The sequence below is a fragment of the Giraffa tippelskirchi genome, chromosome 8 (genome assembly GCF_054371585.1).
Source record: "Giraffa tippelskirchi isolate mGirTip1 chromosome 8, T2T-mGirTip1v1.2.pri, whole genome shotgun sequence".
NCBI classification, from domain to species: Eukaryota; Metazoa; Chordata; class Mammalia; order Artiodactyla; family Giraffidae; genus Giraffa; species Giraffa tippelskirchi.
Window position 1 is genome coordinate 146062739 of NC_137282.1, and position 18681 is coordinate 146081419.

General features: G+C 43.6%; 1 protein-coding gene and 1 long non-coding RNA gene across 43 annotated transcripts in view; one reads left to right on the plus strand and one right to left on the minus strand.

Annotated features, from left to right (window-relative positions):
- The window catches only part of LOC145518224 (uncharacterized), an 86980-nt gene extending 69581 nt beyond the window's left edge, over positions 1-17399 (plus strand). Inside the window, exon 4 of the long non-coding RNA XR_014062764.1 lies at positions 16945-17399. This is a non-coding gene — a long non-coding RNA (uncharacterized LOC145518224). The remainder of the gene's footprint in view (positions 1-16944) is intronic.
- CARMIL1 (capping protein regulator and myosin 1 linker 1) overlaps positions 1-18681 on the minus strand; it is a 305081-nt gene that overhangs the window by 258337 nt on the left and 28063 nt on the right. The gene's annotated exons all lie outside the window — the stretch shown is intronic.

Sequence of the window (18681 nt, forward strand, 5' to 3'; positions counted from 1 at the left end):
AGTTTATTTATAGTGCTGTATTAATTCCTGTTATTCAGCAAAGTGATTCAGTTATATGTATATATACATTTTAAGAATATTTTTCCATTATGGTTTATAGTAGGATATTGAATATAATTCTCTGTGCTATACAGAGGACCTTGTTTATCCAGTCTGTATATAAACTTACCTCTGCTAATCCCCTCCCCCTTCATCTCTAACATTTTATAGTTTATGACCCTAAATGTCGAAAGTACAAAACGCTGAAATATTGACCATACCAAACAGAAGCTGGAAGAGATACACAACTAATAAATCTCAATTTCCTCTTCTTACTCATCAATATAAATTTGCTCAGTGACAGATTAGCTCAAGAACTGTCACTTCCAAGAATTTAGATGCAAAGACACAATATAAAGCACACAGGAGCCCACATCAACAGCCAGTGATAATTTTTATTGTTGCCTGTCATACTAGTTGCCAGGAATTTTTTTCAAAAATCTTGGATGTTTGCTTTAAATATAGTAATAAAAGAAAATATGACCGGCTGTTGAAGCCCATATGCTACTCCTTTTCAGAACTACAAAATGCTCATTCAGAGTTGGTTTGTACACAGCAAGGAGCAGCCGGAGGGAAGCCAGAGAACTCAATGAAAACTCAACTGTTTAGGAAACTAGTAAACAGAAAATTGGAGCTGTGCTTCTCTGGTTTCTTCTCATTTAAAGCCCCGGATGCAAATCAAGTTGATCCTTGAATTTTCATTACAGTTTCACTGAAGACTCAAATAGAACCACTGGTTAATGATTCCTGTGCTACAAATCTCAGCTTCATCTTGTGAATTCTCAGAAGCTTTAAGCACAGTTGACCGCTCTGTGCTGCTTGAAATAATCCCCATTCTTCTGGTTCTCCTCTCTTGTCACACTGGCTGTTCTTCCTGTTCCTTTGCTGGCTCCATGCTCCTCTGAGTGGTACGTTACCTCCTGGCTTGGGCTTTCACCATTTTTCTCTTCCTTTCTTCCTATACCGGATCATGCCTGTTCCAATGACTTCAGACACTCCCTTGTACAGGGCAAATTCCAAATGTCTTTCTTGAAATAAAACCTTTCCCTGGGCTATACACTCACACTGCCACCAAAGCTCAATGCCTTCATTTGAACGTTTCAAAGGCAAGGCAAACTCACAGTGTTCTGAAATCATGCCCTTTCCCACCCCCCTTAGTCTCCCTTATCACTGTAAGTAAGGTCCCCATCTATCCAGTTTCTCACACTCATTGATTCTTCTTTCTTCCCCCTCAGTTCTCATATGTAAGTCCTTTCACTTCTAAATTCCAAACACATCCCCAAATCTGTCTACCTCTGGCCATCTCCTCCCAGCCATCCTGAGACCCATGGTTCTCATTTTCCTGTGCATCAGACCATCTGGAGGGCTTGTTAAAACACAGACTGCTGGGTCCCCCACCAGAGTTTCTGATTCAGCAGCTGTGCGATAAAGCTGAGACTCTGCATTACTAATAAGTTCTCAGGTGATTCTGCTGCTGATCCTGAGAACACCTCTGAGAACCATCACCCCACACCAGTCATTATCTCTCCCCTCCCTACCCAGGAACACCTGAATTACTGGTTGTCCCACCATCCTGCCTCCCTCTCATCTATTGTCTACTTATGAAGGCTCAGTAACCATTTAAAACATATCAGATTGTGTTAGCTGAAAATCAAATCCAAACTCCTCAGTGACCACAGTATATGTGGCCCAGCATGGCTTCTCTAGCTTCAGTGTTTGTTTGAAAGTGAAAGTGTTCATCACTCAGCCGTGTACCATGGACTGTAGCCCACCAGGCTCCTCTGTCCATGGAATTCTCCGGGGAAGAATACTCGAGTAGATTGCCATGCCCTTCTCCAGGAGATCTTCCAGACCCAGGAATCAAACCTGGGTTTCCTGCACTGAAGGCAGAATCTTTACTGTCTGAGCCACCCCAGGGCCTTTGCACATTCTGCTGACTCTGCCTAGAAGCCCCTCCCCTCACTCTTCTCTCAACCGTTCTCTCTTTTCACCCAGGCATTACCTTAAATGTTACCACCTCAAAAATGTCTCGTCTAGCTACCTTACATAACCCCTCACCCCACTCCAAATTCCCTATCACTATACCTTTTTGACAGTTTTTAGCTTTGCCACAGTTAGTGTGTGTGCATATATACATATATATTATACATATATATATATGTGTTTGTCTGTTTCACTGGCTAGACAGCTAGTCAAGCCATAGCTGTCATATTTACTGTATATTCAGCACAGTACCTGGTATGCATATAATACATACCAAATAAATTTCTATTGGATAAATAGATTGATGAGTAAGTAACAAATCTTACAACAAGAGAAGGCAATGACTTCAAATTTCTAACATAATCAAACCACTTTCCAGATTATTTGATTCAGTCTCTTTTAAGACAAGTTAATTATCTTCCCAACAAGTCGAAACAATACCATATGAGTCGGACACGACTGAGCGACTTCCCTTTCACTTTTCACTTTCATGCATTGGAGAAGGAAATGGCAACCCACTCCAGTGTCCTTGCCTGGAGAATCCCAGGGACGGGGGAGCCTAGTGGGCTGCCGTCTATGGGGTCGCACAGAGTCAGACACAACTGAAGCGACTTAGCAGCAGCATGAGAGCCGTGAGGTGGGGGGCGGAATAAAACTGAACACAAATCATTTCCATGAAAACAGACCCATGGCAGAACCCTAAAATCTGGAAGTAGACTGACTTTTCCAGTACTTTTTTTTTTTAAAGATAGCTAAATATCAGCCTTCACAGCAGATGACACTTTTACAAATACTTACAGATTAAACAGCTCATGGTATATGACAATACGTCAACACCCTTTCAAAGAATATATATTCCTGCCTCACATAATGGGAAATATTCAAGTTTCAACTAATTCTCCACCACGTGGATGATGGAAACCTTATCTCAGGGCACAGTTCAGGGAATTGGTCTCCATAGATACTCAATAATAAATCAGGCAAATGATCACAAAGCTCAAAGGAACCTGAACCCCTAACCCCTCAAATAGTGTCTGCTCATCTCTGATCCCTCATAGGCCTACTCCATGCTTGCTCATGCAGCAAATATCTGTTGAGGAAGAAGTCAAATAATTATGGGCATTCATAGCAGTATTCTGCATCACAATGCCACTGATATATTCCCCCTAAAAAGAAACTTTGTTATCACATTTCTGCTTATAACCCTCTGACAGCTCCCAGGGGCCTTTGGGAAAAACTCTGCATTCCTCAGTGTGGCACGTGAGCCCTTTCTGACCTGACTTCTCAGCTGCTGTTTCCAGCTATATCTCTCGTCACTCCCCGGATTCTCCTCTTGTGATTCTGTAACAACGCTTGTTCCCCTCGGGTCGTTTCCTTACCCAGCAAACCCTCTACCGACCCTCTCCTCCTCATTTGACTAATTCTAGCTCTTCCTCAGCACTTAGTGTGGTGTCACAAATGTGGGCCACGTGACCCTCTCTAGGCTTCTCACCACTGCTCTTCCTGGACTCCATGGAAACAGTTCATTTACTTGACTTCTCCCTTCTCCTTGGGCTTCCCTGATAGCTCAGTTGGTAAAGAATCCCCCTGCAACGCAGGAGACCCTGGTTCGATTCCTGGGTCGGGAAGATCCACTGGAGAAGGGGTAGGCTACCCACTCCAGTATTCTTGGGCTTCCTTTGTGGCTCAGTTGGTAAAGAATCTGCCTGCAGTGTGGGAGACCTGGGTTTGATCCCTGGGTTGGGAAGATCCCCTGGAGAAGGGAAAGGCTACCCACTCCAGTATTCTGGCCTGGAGAATTCCATGGACTGTATAGTCCACGGGGTCACAAAGAGTCGGACACAACTGAGCAACTTTCACACTTTCCCTTCTCCTTGACTACACTGTGACATCCCTGAGGGTTCAATCTGGGCCATGTTATTTTCCCATCCCAGGGCCGAACATGGAGCCAGACACAGGCAGGGTTCAAAAGACAGGAACAATAGACAACAGGCAGAAGCAACCAGACAACCATCAGTGGATGAAAGGACAAAGAAAATGGGGTATATTCACATCGTGGGATATGATTCAGGCTTAAAATTGAAGGTGATCCTGTCATATGCAACAACATGGATGAACCTTAATGACCTTATGCTGAAGGAAATAAGCCAGGCTCCAGGTTTACTGAGTCCATTTATGTGAGGAATCTTAAATAGTCAAACTCTTAGAAAATAGAATGACGACTGCCAGGGACAGAGGGGACAGGGAAAAGGAAGTTGCTATTCAATGGGTACAAAGCTTCAGTTTTGCAGGATGAGAAAGTTGTCAAGATCCGTTGCAAAGCAGTGGGCATAGACCTAACACTGCTATACTATACACTTAAAAGTGCTACAGATGACGGGGCTTCCCTGGGGTTTCCTTGATCAGGCCAAGCAAATGACCACCTCAGGGCCTCCTTCACATCCCCAGCTGGAACACCCCCACCCCCACTACAGAGTTCTCTACTGAATGTCCTCAAGTTACCAACAACCACCATCTCTAAAACAGCACACTCTCACCTTGGGGGTCCCCTTATCCTCCTCGTTCTAATTATTACCAGATGTTCTGTCACGTGCTTATCTACCTAAGCATTCACTGGCCATCTCCCCACTAGAATACAGGGCTCAGAGACTTGTTTTGCTTGCTGCTGTATTCCCAACACCTGGAAAGTCCTTGGCTTACAGTGAACACTCACATGTTTGTTAAATACCTGAAAAGCAAGACACATTTGAGAAACCATGACACTTAACACTATTAGGATAGCCATGCCAAGCTTAGTTCAGTTCAGTTCAGTCGCTCAGTCGTGTCCGACTCTTTGCGACCCCATGAATTGCAGCACGCCAGGCCTCTCTGTCCATCACCAACTCCCGGAGTCTACCCAAACCCATGTTCATCGAGTTGGTGATGCCATCCAACCATCTCATCCTCTGTCGTCCCCTTCTCCTCCCGCCCCCAATCCTACCCAGCATTAGGGTCTTTTCCAATGAGTCAACTCTTCGCATGAGGTGGCCAAAGTATTGGAGCTTCAGCTTCAACATCAGACCTTCCAATGAACACCCAGGATTGATCTCTTTTAGGATGGATTGATTGGATCTCCTTGCAGTCCAAGGGACTCTCAAGAGTCTTCTCCAACACCACAGTTCAAAAGCATCAATTCTGCGGCGCTCAGCTTTCTTCACCGTCCAACTCTCACATCCATACATGACCACTGGAAAAATCATAACCTTGACTAGACGGACCCTTGTTGGCAGAGTAATGTCTCTGCTTTTAAACATGCTATCTAGGTTGGCCATAACCTTCCTTCCAAGGAGTAAGCGTCTTTTAATTTCATGGCTGCAGTCACCATCAGCAGTGATTCTGGAGCCCAAAAAAGTAAAGTCTGACACTGTTTCCACTGTTTCCCCATCTATTTCCCATGGAGTGATGGGACCAGATGCCATGATCTTAGTTTTCTGAACGTTGAGCTTTAAGCCAACTTTTTCACTCTCCTCCTTCACCTTCATCAAGAGGCTCTTTAGTTCTTCTTCACTTTCTGCCATAAGGGTGGTGTCATCCGCATATCTGAGGTTATTGATATTTCTCCCGGCAATCTTGATTCCAGCTTGTGTTTCTTCCAGCCCAGCATTTCTCATGATGTACTCTGCATATAAGTTAAATAAGCAGATTGTGGTCCACTGGAGAAGGGCATGGCAAACCACTTCAGTATTCTTGCCTTGAGAACCCCATGAACAGTATGAACAGTATGCCAAGCTTAAGTATCCTGCAAAAACGAGCAGCAACTTCCCAACACCAGTAACTTACCTCTTTTCTTCTGACCAGTGGGTTTACTAAGAGAGCTTTGCTCTGTGAGTCCCTCTATCAACAGGGAGTCCCCAAAATATGTTGAATCGTGAGGCATGACACTCTTCAGCATAATTAGCACCTTGCATTAGGGCTGCTACACTGCTGGTCAGGGTGTACCCAGCTCTGTAAGTAAAAACAGGAGAGTGTCCCTCCCCAGTCGGGGGTCTGCTACCCTCTGCAGCAGTTGCGGACAGCAGAAGGCATTCCTACAGGCCAGCTCTTTTGTGGGACGTTAAATGAGGTAAACTTTCATGACCCGTGACTAGTTGGAGGATTACCTGAGCTGGGCACTCCCGAACTGCTGACTTGGGATGCCAGGCAGCTACTTATGGCTTTTTTCTTTTCTCTGTGCCTCTTTTCCTTCTACCATCATGATTAATTCCTACAACTGATCACTACCCTTCTTTCTATTCTGAGCTAGAAAAACAAAGTTCCCTAGGTCCTGAGCCATCTTTTAAGCTCATGTACCTTGATCATTTATACATGAAAACAATAGCTGACTGGGGCGGGGAATGAAACAAACAAGCAAATGAGCAAACTGTGCTTTGCATAGGAGCAGGGATGTGAAGATGAATACAATAGTCCCTATCGCCAACGGTGTATACTCTGGTGACTAGTCATAAAATGAGCTGTCACAAAAACTGGAAAAAATAACCAGGATCTACTTCAATGATTTTCAAAACTCTTTGTGACCATTGACAGATTCCTCAAGGTCACCTTCGACTAAGACAACCAACCAAGCTTCAGGAATACTGTTTAGTTCACATTCTTTTACCCATTCCTTCTCTGTCTCACTGAGAATATATTTTTTCTACCAACACTTTTCCAAATGTTGATCCAGACCCACAAAGTAGATATTCCTTCTAATCCTATCCATCTACAGATTGTTATTTCTCTGTTTCTATCTGCTGGAATTCAAGAGCTACCTAGCCAGCAGGCTATAGTGAGAGAAAACTTTCAAACAAAGTTGGAATTACTTGGAATATTTGCAAAACACCAAAGGGAGATCAGAAAAGAATGCTCCAGCAGGGGCGGGGGGGAATGAATCCCACCATCACTCCCCTCTCTCTCCCCAAGTCTCCTCCCTCAGTAGCATGGACCACGAGTCATCATGTTGCCTTTGGAGCTGAATGGAGCAACCCAGCCAAAGAGATGGGGCACTGGACCAGGTGGAATGGTGATCTATGGTGATCTGTTAAAAGACGAGATCCTAGCTTTGCACCTAGCAGAGAGAGGACCTACCTGAATTTTGATAAGGAGGGGCAGAGAGATGTCAAAACTGGGTTCACGTGACAGCAGTAAGTTATCAGAACTTCACAGAAAGTCTGCTCCTTAGAGGGCGTCAGCCTAAGACTACCACTCAGGTAACTCCTGTCCAAATCCAGCTGGATCAAGAATTTCCCACTACAGTACAGAGGTGGCGTTTTTTCAAGTCATTATAATGGAGAGACTGTGTTAATAAAGGTTACTAGATGGTGAAAAACAGGAGATTCTGGTGGCCAAGCAACTCAGAGGAAGTGCCTAGGTGGGCCGAGGAAGAGGTTAGATAAGGCTGAGTGCAGCTTCACCGTACTTCTGGCATTTTCCTGTGTAGCTTTTAGGGAGAGCAAGACAACTTTCTCTCTTTTCTCAGCTGATAACTTACATGGAAAGGTTTCCACGACTAGACGTGATGGAGACACTCACTTCTCACATGTTTACTAAGGTTCCCAGGCCGCACAGTGTGCCGAGTGCTGCGGGTTACAGCAGCTCCACCTTTGGGGTATCCACAGTCGAGGGGTCAACCCAGCTCACCAGGGAACTCCCTTCCCACGTGAGACTAGGCAGTGGTGCTACTAAACAATGCCAACACCTCTGTGTTGAAAAACAGTGGCCCTTGAACAACGTGGGTGTTACGGGAAGTGGAAAATCTACATCTCACATATAGTTGGCCTCCCTATACACAGCTGCAGCTCCTCCACCTCCTTGGGTTCAACAGCCCCAGATGTGTGGTACTGTGGTATTTACTACTGGAAAGAGTACATGCTATAGCCATATAAGTGGATCCCAGGTGGCACAGTAGTAAAGAATCCTCCTGCCAATGCAAGAGACTTAGGAGATGCAAGAGACGCTTCAGTTCCTGGGTTGGGAAGATCCCCTGGAGTAGGAGATGGCAACCCGCTCCAGTATTCTTGCCTGGAGAATCCCCACGGACAGAGGGGCCAGGCGGGCTACAGTCCATGGGGCTACAAAGAGTCAGATACGACTGAGCACTCACATGTAAGTAGATCCGTGCGGCTCAAGCCTGTGCTGTTCAAGAGTTAACTGCAGTTATTTTCCTGGAGGAGAAATGGTCATCAGCATAGCACTGACCTGAGGCTGGCATTGACAGTGAACACTGAAGCCAGATCAGGGAAAGCCCCACTGCTGCTCAAGCTTCCCCAGGCCATCAGACACATCTAACAACCTCACCAGCCAAATCTGAAAACCACTTTTCATCTGCTTTCTGCTTTCTCCTCCTAAGTGTCCTAGCTGCTCTGCAATACATTCTGACCCAGAAATCAAGTGTGAGTACTTCAACAGACAACAATATGCAAATCCCATAGCAGGAGAGAATGCTGAAAATCATATGCAGCATTCACCAACCTGCACACACATCTGTGTCACCTGAACAGTATGTGTGTATGTGCGTGTTTAATCCAGAGCGCTTTAACAATTATCCTATTTATTCCTTTGCATCAAAACACTGATTTCTTTACAACTAACTGAAAGAAAAGAACTTCCCTGGTGGCTCAGACAGTAAAGCATCTGCCTACAATGCAGGAGACCCGGGTTCAATCCCTGGGTCGGGCAGATCTCCTGGAGAAGGAAATGGCAACCCACTCCAGTCTTCTTGCCTGGAAAATCCCATGGACGGAGGAGCCTGGTAGGCTACAGCCTATGGGGTCACCAAGAGTCGAACATGACTGAGCAACTTCACTTTCACTTTCAACTGAAAGAAATGAAAGGCTTAAAACAGTATTAAATACTTAAATTTCTTTTCCTGAATATCTAAATGTAACATGACATGTATGTTGTGTTCTGTTGATTCCATTATTTTCATTTTTGGAAGGCTTCTTTGCTCTTTTATTTGGAAAATCACTTTAACCTCTTCTATTTACATAAAGTGCCCAGGCTGGAACATTCCTGAGGTTTACAGTAACAGGGTGACGAGTTTACCATTAATTTATTCATTCATTCAAGTGTTACGTTCCCCGGAACCTTCTTGGTTTCACTAAGGCTGAATCACAGCCTCCTTAAGCTTCTCAAACATTCGGTGTGGCCTCTACCAGAGCTCTGATCTCACCTCCAGAGCTCCTAGATCACCTGACCCCCCAGAGGTCTGGTAACAAATCGAGTACAAATGTCTTTTTTCTTGCTTTGCCACAGAGCCTCCTAAATTCCTGTAACCCAGTAGGTGGGTGCTAGATGAAGAGAGAAACACTGTCAATGACCACTTCTATTGACCAGCGACTCTATTATATGCAACCAGGTGCTGTAAATCCTCCCCTCAATGGGTAATTCTAACCGCTGCCATTCTGGACATTTCCGTAAAAGACAGGGAGAGGCCAGGTAACTAGTGTGTGTAGAACGGGGAGTGTACCTGGGGGGAGGCGGGGGAGACAGACCAGCATAGCACAGGAAGCTCTAGGTTAAGGTTCCTCCCATTCCTGAGAGTCTGAGAAAGAGGCCGATCACACCCTCCCACCTGCACTCAGAGAAGCTGAGAGAGAGCTTCTGCTGCATCTCCACGGCTTCACCAAGAATATAACCACCTTGAGGGGTGCTCATCGGGGCGAGAGGCGATGTGGGTGGTGGGAGAAATGTTATCTTAAATGTCTGATCAGCCCACGGGGAGAGACTGTTGACTCCAAGGTTTTGCTTCCTTTTTATTTCTACACAAGACCTAGTCAAAGCACGCCATTTGTTGAGGGGATAAAACGGGTTATGATACGTAAAAAGCTTAGAAAACAGCTCCCAGCAGATGGTCAGCACTTGATGTCTGTTAGCTATTAATATCATTTTCTGTTTAGTTGGGACAAAGATAAATCATGATATTTCAGTGACAGTTTTATCCTCCTGATCCTCTGACGTGTCCACCATCATTATTCAGTCACACGAGCAAATGAACAGACCTGAGGAATCACAATCCTAAAACAAAACAAAAAGGCACCCTTGGGACTTGCCTGGCAGTCCAGTGATTAAGACTCTGTGCTTTCAAGGCAGGGGGCACGTGTTCGATCCTTGGTAGGGAAACTAAGATCACACATGCCATGTGGTGAAAAAAAAAAATTTTTTTATTTTTTTAAGGCACTCACCCTCCCCTGCAAGTTCATGGCAATGGCTTTACTAATGTAGATGCCACAAATTAAGGAGGTACTGCTTCCTCTAAACCCCCTAGAAACCATCCAGTGGTGCCCACCCCTCCTCTAAAACCTGCCTCTAACAGTGGAGAGGAGTCGGCAAGAGGGAAAATGCTCCCATTTCACCAAATCAAAGTGCTTTTTCTCTTTAGTAGCAATGCTACAAGCATAGTAGAAATAACACCATATTCTGGGTACATTTTGGGACTTTGAAGCAAAATTGCCTGTTTTCATTGATTAGGCCTAGATGATTAATCTTCTTTGACTAGTGTCTGAATATAACATGTGCAGGTGGCTTTGTTGATAGATGTGCCAGGCAGGCAGGAATTAACTAACCCACTCAGGGAGTCACAATTGTTTTAAGAGGTGAGTACGTGTAAAGACTATTTCCCTAATCTGCAGCAATATTATTGTACAAGAAAACATTTTATCTGGTTTATTAGATAGACACACTACTCTATATATAAAACAAACAAACAATGAGAACCTACTGTTTGGCAAGGAAACTATATTCAGTACTTTATAATAACCTATAATGGAAAAGAATCTGAAAAAGGATATATATACACATATACACTCATACACGTGTGTAACTGAATCAATTTGCTTTACCCGTGAAACTAACACAATATTGTAAATTAACTATACTTAAGTTTAAAACAAAAAAAATTTGCAGATTCCTACTTTTTAGGAGGTAAGCACCTCCTTAAAAAAATCTAATAAATTATGGGTCCCAGAAAAATGAATACAGATGAAGTTAGCATGCATATTTCAGCAGGACTAGGAAAGTTAGTCTGACAAACGGAATAAGCTTTGTGTGCATCTCCTCTCCTGAAAGGGTCACCATCCTCCCTTAATTAGCTGCTATCAGATTTATATACTCCCTGCCTTTTAAGGAAATCTAATTCTCTGAAATTAGCAGAACTTTCAGTGTCAGACGACACCATTTTGAAGTATGCATGCCACTAAATAAAACCTTACCTGAATTATTACACTAATTTTTTAAAGTGTGAAGTATAAAAAGTCATTTCATTGCTCACAAACATCCACAGAAATCAGAACAAGTGGGCTAAGGGATGCCCAGCACAGGCTGCGAAGCGGAGGATTCCTCTGATGAATAAATTGGAATGATTCACAATTAGTCTAATTAGTTTATTCAACACGTAACCTCGGGCTTCTGCAACGCTAGCGCAGGACCCTTAAAAGGAGTCTACGTTCTTAGCTGTTTCCAACACAGCAACTCCTTCCCATGTGACTTACCTTCCTGTGTCTACATTAAGTGGCCTAATATGTGGATAAAGAGCTAATAATGTATGTCAACAAGTCCAGCCTCAGATAAACACAATTTTCAAATTTCGCTAATCACTGAGTAAGGCTTTACTAAGTATGGGATGTATCCAAACCCCACTTCAGGTCAAAAGAAAAAATACTCCTACTTTCCCTATTGGGCACCTCATAAACCTGAATGAGCAATAGCCTTCAGGAGGCAGGACTGGGCTTTCTAGGTCATTAAGAAACCAGGTTGACATCCAAGCACTTCAGGACGCAGCCCACTTAACTGACCTCCCACATGCTACTGGGGCAGCAGGAACAACTCTCCCAGGTAACATCACTCCTCCTGGGTGGCAGCCTCCTAAACACTGCCTCAGGCTTCATCCTCAACAGGGAACTGTAGGCCAAGGGGTTGTTTTAGACAATGGGGACCCTAAAGAATGTCTTGCTTAGGCAATCCAGGCCACCCTCCCCCTTGAGCTGGAGGACTTGAGGCACGGGGTGGAAGAAACGGGAGAAGAAAAGGTGAGGTGGCTTCCACAAACACTTCTCACCTCCTGCAATAGGATTTGTGAAAAACAGTTCAGAAAGGATTTATTAAAAAAAAAAAGCAAACTGTGCTAGCCTGGAGCTTAGTTTATTAGGCTTCCCAAAGAGGAGAAAAGAACACCAAAATCTGAAGAGGATTTTCTCAAGGTCACATCAAGGCCTGATAATCAAGGTCACACAGAGTCTTCCCTTTTCCTTACTCTCTGCATCTATCCAGTAGTCCAGATCAGCTGGTTCTGTCCCTAGAAGGTCTTTCACATCCATCTCCCCATCCCCTCCTTTCCAAGTCCATTGCGGATGCTCCAGTCTGGGACCACCCAGACAGCTGTCAAACTGATGCCCTGCTCCTCCCCTTCCAACCCACTGTGCACACAGCTGCCATAGCAATCTCCCAGGCAGACCTATCCTCCTGCTCCACATCTCCTCAGCTCCTCGGTTCAGACAGAACAAATTAGAGACTGCCTGGTCTGACACATACCACACCCAGTCCTGCATATAGAAGATGTTTGAGCAAGAGGGAGCTAATAACAGAAGCAAAACGAATATGCTTCCTGGCATCTCTCTCTTTCCCTCTCTCTCTTGCCCTCTCTCTCCCTTCCTTTCTCTTTCTTTTTTTATATGTTAATATTTATTTCTTCACTACTTCCAGAAAGAATGAGATGACTTAAAATGCAGATCTTAAACATTTTTAACTAAAACAAGAATAAGAAGACGAGGAAAAGACAGATGAGATTTAGAAGCTCTGTAAGAGAAGCTTTTAGTACAGAGTGAACAAAACTTAGTCTTCCAGGATGAAGAATGTGAAAACAATATTATGAGTTATGGTTCTCATTCTCTAATGAAAGAGAGCAAATAGATATTAAAAAAAAAAAAAACTTCCTAACTCAACTGTGAAAGAAACAATCCTCAAAATATACCTTAGAGAAGAAATAATATGATGCAAATTACAGAAACAGTCCTCAAGCCTCTCCCCTCTGGTCAATATCCTGATTAAAAACTAAGGGCCTACTGATGAATCTTGCTTCTAGAAAAACACCCTAGGACAACAGGACCACATCTCCAGGTGCACTGACTTCAAGTAGCAATTCAATAGTTGTGCCACGATGAGGATTTACTAATTAACCCTTTGGCATATGAACCATCTTTTCCAGAATCATTAAGACAAAAACTGAGACCCTCTCAGGCCCTGGGAGACAGCAGTTCTCCAGCTGTCCACCAAGCTGGAGAACCGCAAGGATGGTGTTTCCTGGCAAACACAACAGCCTGAGTTGTGCCTATCAGGGCTCACTCTCGACTCCACACAATGCTCTGCCTGGCAGCCACAGCTCCCTGTAGGATTTTTAACCTGGTTTAGGGTAATCATTTCACTAATTAATTAAGGCTCCTTTCAGTTCTACCTTGTGAGTTGTAACCAGCATTTCTCAGCTTGTGTCAAGAAACAATCTGCAATTTAATATCACCCACCAACCTCATCAGCACCAGCTTCACTACTAATAATGAGACTGAAGACTTTCAGCTATGACCAAGGCTTAACATTTAGCCTTTTTTTTTTTTTTTCAAAAAAGGAACAAATGTAGAGCAGACTCACAGTGTTTCTTAAACATTATATGCACAGAATCACTTAGACTGCAGGCACCAGTTCTGTAGGTCTGAGAGGGGCCAGGATTCTATAGTTCTAACATGCTCCCAAGTGATGCCAAAGACACTGGTCCATGGACCACAATTTGAGTAGCAAGGGACTAGATAGAATCTGCTTCTATTTAAGTTTATTGTATCTAATTCTGAGTGAGCACAGAGAACAGAAAACTAAGCTTAGAAAATTGATGCATCAGATCCTAGCAATCCCTAATTCATGGAAAGAGGTACCTTCCCATGTATGACAAAGGTGTGAAACAAAGCATACATTTTGTCAGAGAATAAGATTTCCTGCTTGCATGCTAAGTTGCTTCAGTCATGTCTGACTCTGCAACCCCATGGACTGTAGCCCGCCAGGCTCCTCTGTCCATGGGATTCTCCAGGCAAGAATACTGGAGTGGGTTGCCATGCCCTTCTCCAGGGGATCTTCCTGAACCAGGAATTGAATCCGTATCTCATGTGTCCTGCATTGGCAGGCAGGTTCTTTACCACTAGTGCCACCAAATCACATGCCTTGAAGGAAACCCACACCAAAAAAAAAAAAAGAGGCTGGAGAGAAAGAGGGAAGGAAGTGGTGCTTATCAGGAAAGCTGTGGAGAGCCAGAGCCCTAGTGTGGCACCCTCCAGGATGGAGCATGGGGAGGCCTTAGGTTGACAGTAGAGGGGGCACCAGTATACAAGCTGCTATTTCTGCAAGCGGAATATTTGTAACTGTAGGAAAGGGAAAGGGAAAGGAAAGTCGCTCAGTCGTGTCCGACTCTTTGCAACCCCGTGGACTGTAGCCTGCCAGGCTCCTCCGTCCATGGGATTCTCCAGGCAAGAATACTGGAGTGGTTTGCCATTTCCTTCTCCAGGGGATCTTCCCGACCCAGGGATCAAACCCAGGTCTCCCGCATTGGAGGCAGACGCTTTAACCTCTGAGCCACCAGGGAAGTCCTGTAACTGTAGAGTACCTATCATTCTCAAACAGTAAGCAATGAACACAAGAGGGATCAAAGCCAAGGCCAGAATTGATGTATGGGAGAAAACCTCACCATACCACAGGATTCCTAGAATTAGATAGGGTAGACTGGAAAATTTTCCTTCAGGCAGGGGAAATGAGCACTGTCCTTATAATCTGATATATATGGCCTCGTCCACATTCCTCCAGGGCCTTCTGCAAGTGTGGGAGGCCAGCTAGGCTCTGGCTTCAGTTTCCTCATCTGAACAATGGAGAAGATAAAGAGTATCCACCTCATGCATTTACTGAGCAGTTTCAACTGCTTACTTTATATAATACAGGCATATAGGAAGCATTTAATAAATGGGAGCTTCTATCATTTTTCTTTTTTCTCCATTCAACAAGACAGCAGCATACACAGTCTCTGAAGCACCAACCACTCTATAACATCCTATGACTCAGTGATTCTTTTCAGTCCCCTCTAAGACTTTGTTGCTATTTCTCTGACTCTAAAGCAAATCGGCTCATAAGTAAAACCTTAAGTATGTAGTCAAATCTAAGCATCAGAAAACTAAGTTACGTTGGGGCATTTGTACACAGTACAGCCCTCTCTATCATAGCCAGGTCTTACAGTAAAGCCAAGTATATGCTCAACTGCTGATAAATATCTGTAAGGAAAATGAAGATTCCATTAAGAAAACAGATATATCAGCATGGATATACAGAAACATTGACAGAGAGGAGTAGCAAAAATTAGTTTGACTATAATTATGATATATATTTATATTTATATATATATATATATACACACACATTAAAGAAAAATAAGCTAGCTTTAAAATCGGGCAGAAAAAGACCTGTCAAACAGTTTAGACTACCTCTACAATTCTTTTTCTTTAAATTGAAGTATAGTTGATTTACAAGGCTGTGTTAGCTTCAGGTGTAGAGCAAATTGATTCAGTTATACATATGTTCTTTTTCAGATTCTTTTCCATTAGAGGTTATTATAAGACATTGAATACAGTTCCCTGTGCTATACAGTAGGGCCTTGTTTACTTCTATATAGTAGTATGAATCCTGAAGGATTCTTTATTTTACCTAGACTATTTCTTCCAACATTCAAGTGTGTGAACTGCTATAATTAGAAAAGATCAACTAAGAAGAAAACAGAGTAACTGAACACATAATTTAAAAATCTCACTGGACTCAATAATAATGTATTATCTTTTCCACTTCTTGCTTCGCTGGGGCTCACTTTAGCAAAATTCATTCTGTGCTTTACATCCTTTGGTTTCTCATGCTCTTTCTGAGGAGTGAAAGAAATCATTGAAAGGCAAGAAATCAGAAGGACTTGGCCAACCTGCAGATAAGTGAGCCCTAAAACATATTTATTTGAAAGTTCAAGGCATCTTTTTTAAAATATAATACTTCTGGTTTCTCCCAAATAACCTTAAAAAACAAACAAACAAAACTGTTTTCCCTGGGTAACAACCTAAAAGCCTTAGAAATGTTAGCACTGTTGATGCACATAAGCAGGTCTTTGTCCTCAACTCTCTGCTGAACTGCTAACTCGTTTCCTGGACCAGGAGCCCAGTCCCTCATCCCCAAGCTACACGGCTCACCCTGCCTTTTGGATTCTAAACATCATACACCCAGATGGGTCTCAGCCAAGCACCCTCACCCCAGCTTCCTTCTATCCACTATCTCTCTCTGAAGACTTGGAGACCCAAGAGCACACTGATAGTAAAAATACAAAATGATTAAAGAAGCAACTTGACCAAGGAAAGAAAAGTCCCAGGGAAACAAACTAGGCCACCCGAAGGGCAAGCGGGGCCAAGGGGGCCAGCAATTCCTGTCCCAGGAGGAAGGGCATCCCCCAGGGTGGGCTACAGGCTGCACAGAAGGGTGGGAAGAGAGAAGGACCCCTCTCTCTCCCTCTGGTCAAATATTCAGGTCACTCCTTTCATAAACTTAAGGACAGTGTGTTTCCTCTCCTATTAATCATTTCCACACTTAGGAAAATAACTTCGTTCACTAAGAGAAAAAAAAAATTATTTTCCAACTGAAAATGCAGGAGGCAAGCCCAGCTCACACACACAGTCTTTTGCAGGGTTCTCACAGGTCCAATTTGAGAGGAGGGTTTCTTTGCAATCCTCACAGACTGTGCTTCACTGAAGGAAACAGGGGCAATTAAATGAAAGCTCTTGGCAACTCAGAACAGGAAACAAGGATTTCTTCTCCTCCCCACTCATTCCCCTCCTTTGGCTTTTTTTTTTTTAACAGAGTCATGCAAAAGAAACTTCAGGCACTGGCACGAACAGAGGTGGGACATTACAGAATTCTGCCAGCTGTTTCCTTAAATAATGCAAATCTCCTTACCACATGGCAACACTTCAAACAATTGTCTTCAGTAATTTCTTAGGGAAAAGAAGATAAGTCATTTGAATATCCCAATAAGAAGACTGAATGACCATCCCCCTCCCAAGAAAGTAAACTCTAAAAACTTTCCACATCAGAATATTAATTTTCAAAGCAAAAATGTATCCTTAAATAAAAAGACTTATCACACATTAGAGGAAAAGAAGATGTTTGGAATTAAAATTCCACATGTATTATGGGTGTGGTCCTCAATTTATGTTTTTATATTCATGAAATTTTGTCTTTTTAAAAGCATATGTTTTGCAATCATCCTGGCTATTTTCCCAGGAGGAAAAATAAAATTGGTGGAATAAGAGAAAGAACGCCTAAAATTTGGAAATCATCTTTGAGATCTTAACCACTGATGGTTTCTTGTCTTTGGGATATATACTCTCATAGTAAAGTAGTCAAGCAGTCGAACAAAATTTCAGCAGGTTTATTACAAACCAGAGGCCCAGTCCTTGGTGAGGCTGCTGGAAAGGGCACTATACATCCTTGGTGCCTTGAAATTTACATGGGCTCATCCAAAATGAAAGGGTGTGGGGCAAAGTGTGGAGAGAATGAGGACAGAAAAAGGTTTTCACCCTTCACCTTGACAAAACGTCTTCTAATTTTTTAAGTGTGTAACTTAGAACATATTTAATCACTAATAACTAAGATTTTAAGTTCTATGGGCATGGGGTAATTTTGCTGTTGTTGCTGTTACTGGCTTCCACAGGACACAGCACATGGTTAGGCACACAGTGTACACCATGGATGTTCAAATCAGTCATACTGACCAAGGGATAAATAATGCACCAGGAATTTGAAGGGTGCCTAAAGCCTCCCGGAAGAAAAACAGTGACTGGGAAGCAAGGTGGGTGGGAAGGCAAGGCCTTCAGAATCACCTCAGAGTGACTTTGCACACTACACATCCCCCGCCCCTCTGAGTTTCTGACAAATCCGTATTGGTTTAGCCTCTCCCCCTCCCTCCCCCCAGCCCCACTGGAGAAGCTCTGTCCAAGTGTGTCATTGTTTCTGAGGGAGGTGTCTTTGTCTCAGGTGTGTGGGGGGCTGATGGCTAATGATCTACAGCTTCACTGTATAACCCTGGCATCTCCTTTAGGATAGGAGGAGGGGCTGTCACCTGAATCTGATGGGTGGAGGTGGGGACCTTCACCTAATGTCCTTCTTTTCAGTTCCACATCCTCTAGCCACTGCTGCCAGACCGAGCTTCCAAATCCTGGGTCTGTCTGAGTTCTGTGGGGCTAATTGGCTCCTTTCTCATTGACTGCCCTCTTTGAGACCTTCAAGTCCAAGGCCTCTGCTTGATCAAGTCAGGGACCCCTCCCGCTCCTTCCTAAAATCTGCTGATGGCTCTTATCTGCTGTGGTCTCTTCTCCTAGTCTCCCACCTTCATGGGGCTTCTATCTCTTTTATTCCTTTGCTTTCTCATTTTAGAGGTATTTTGGAAGAACTTGAGATATTCATGTGTTCAATCCACCATGCTTTACCAGGAGTCATTGTGATTGCTTCTTTACTTCTATGTCTCCCCTGCCAGATCCTAAAATCCAAAAGATGGATCATACAAACGTCACTTAAGATATACCCCTAGAACCTAGC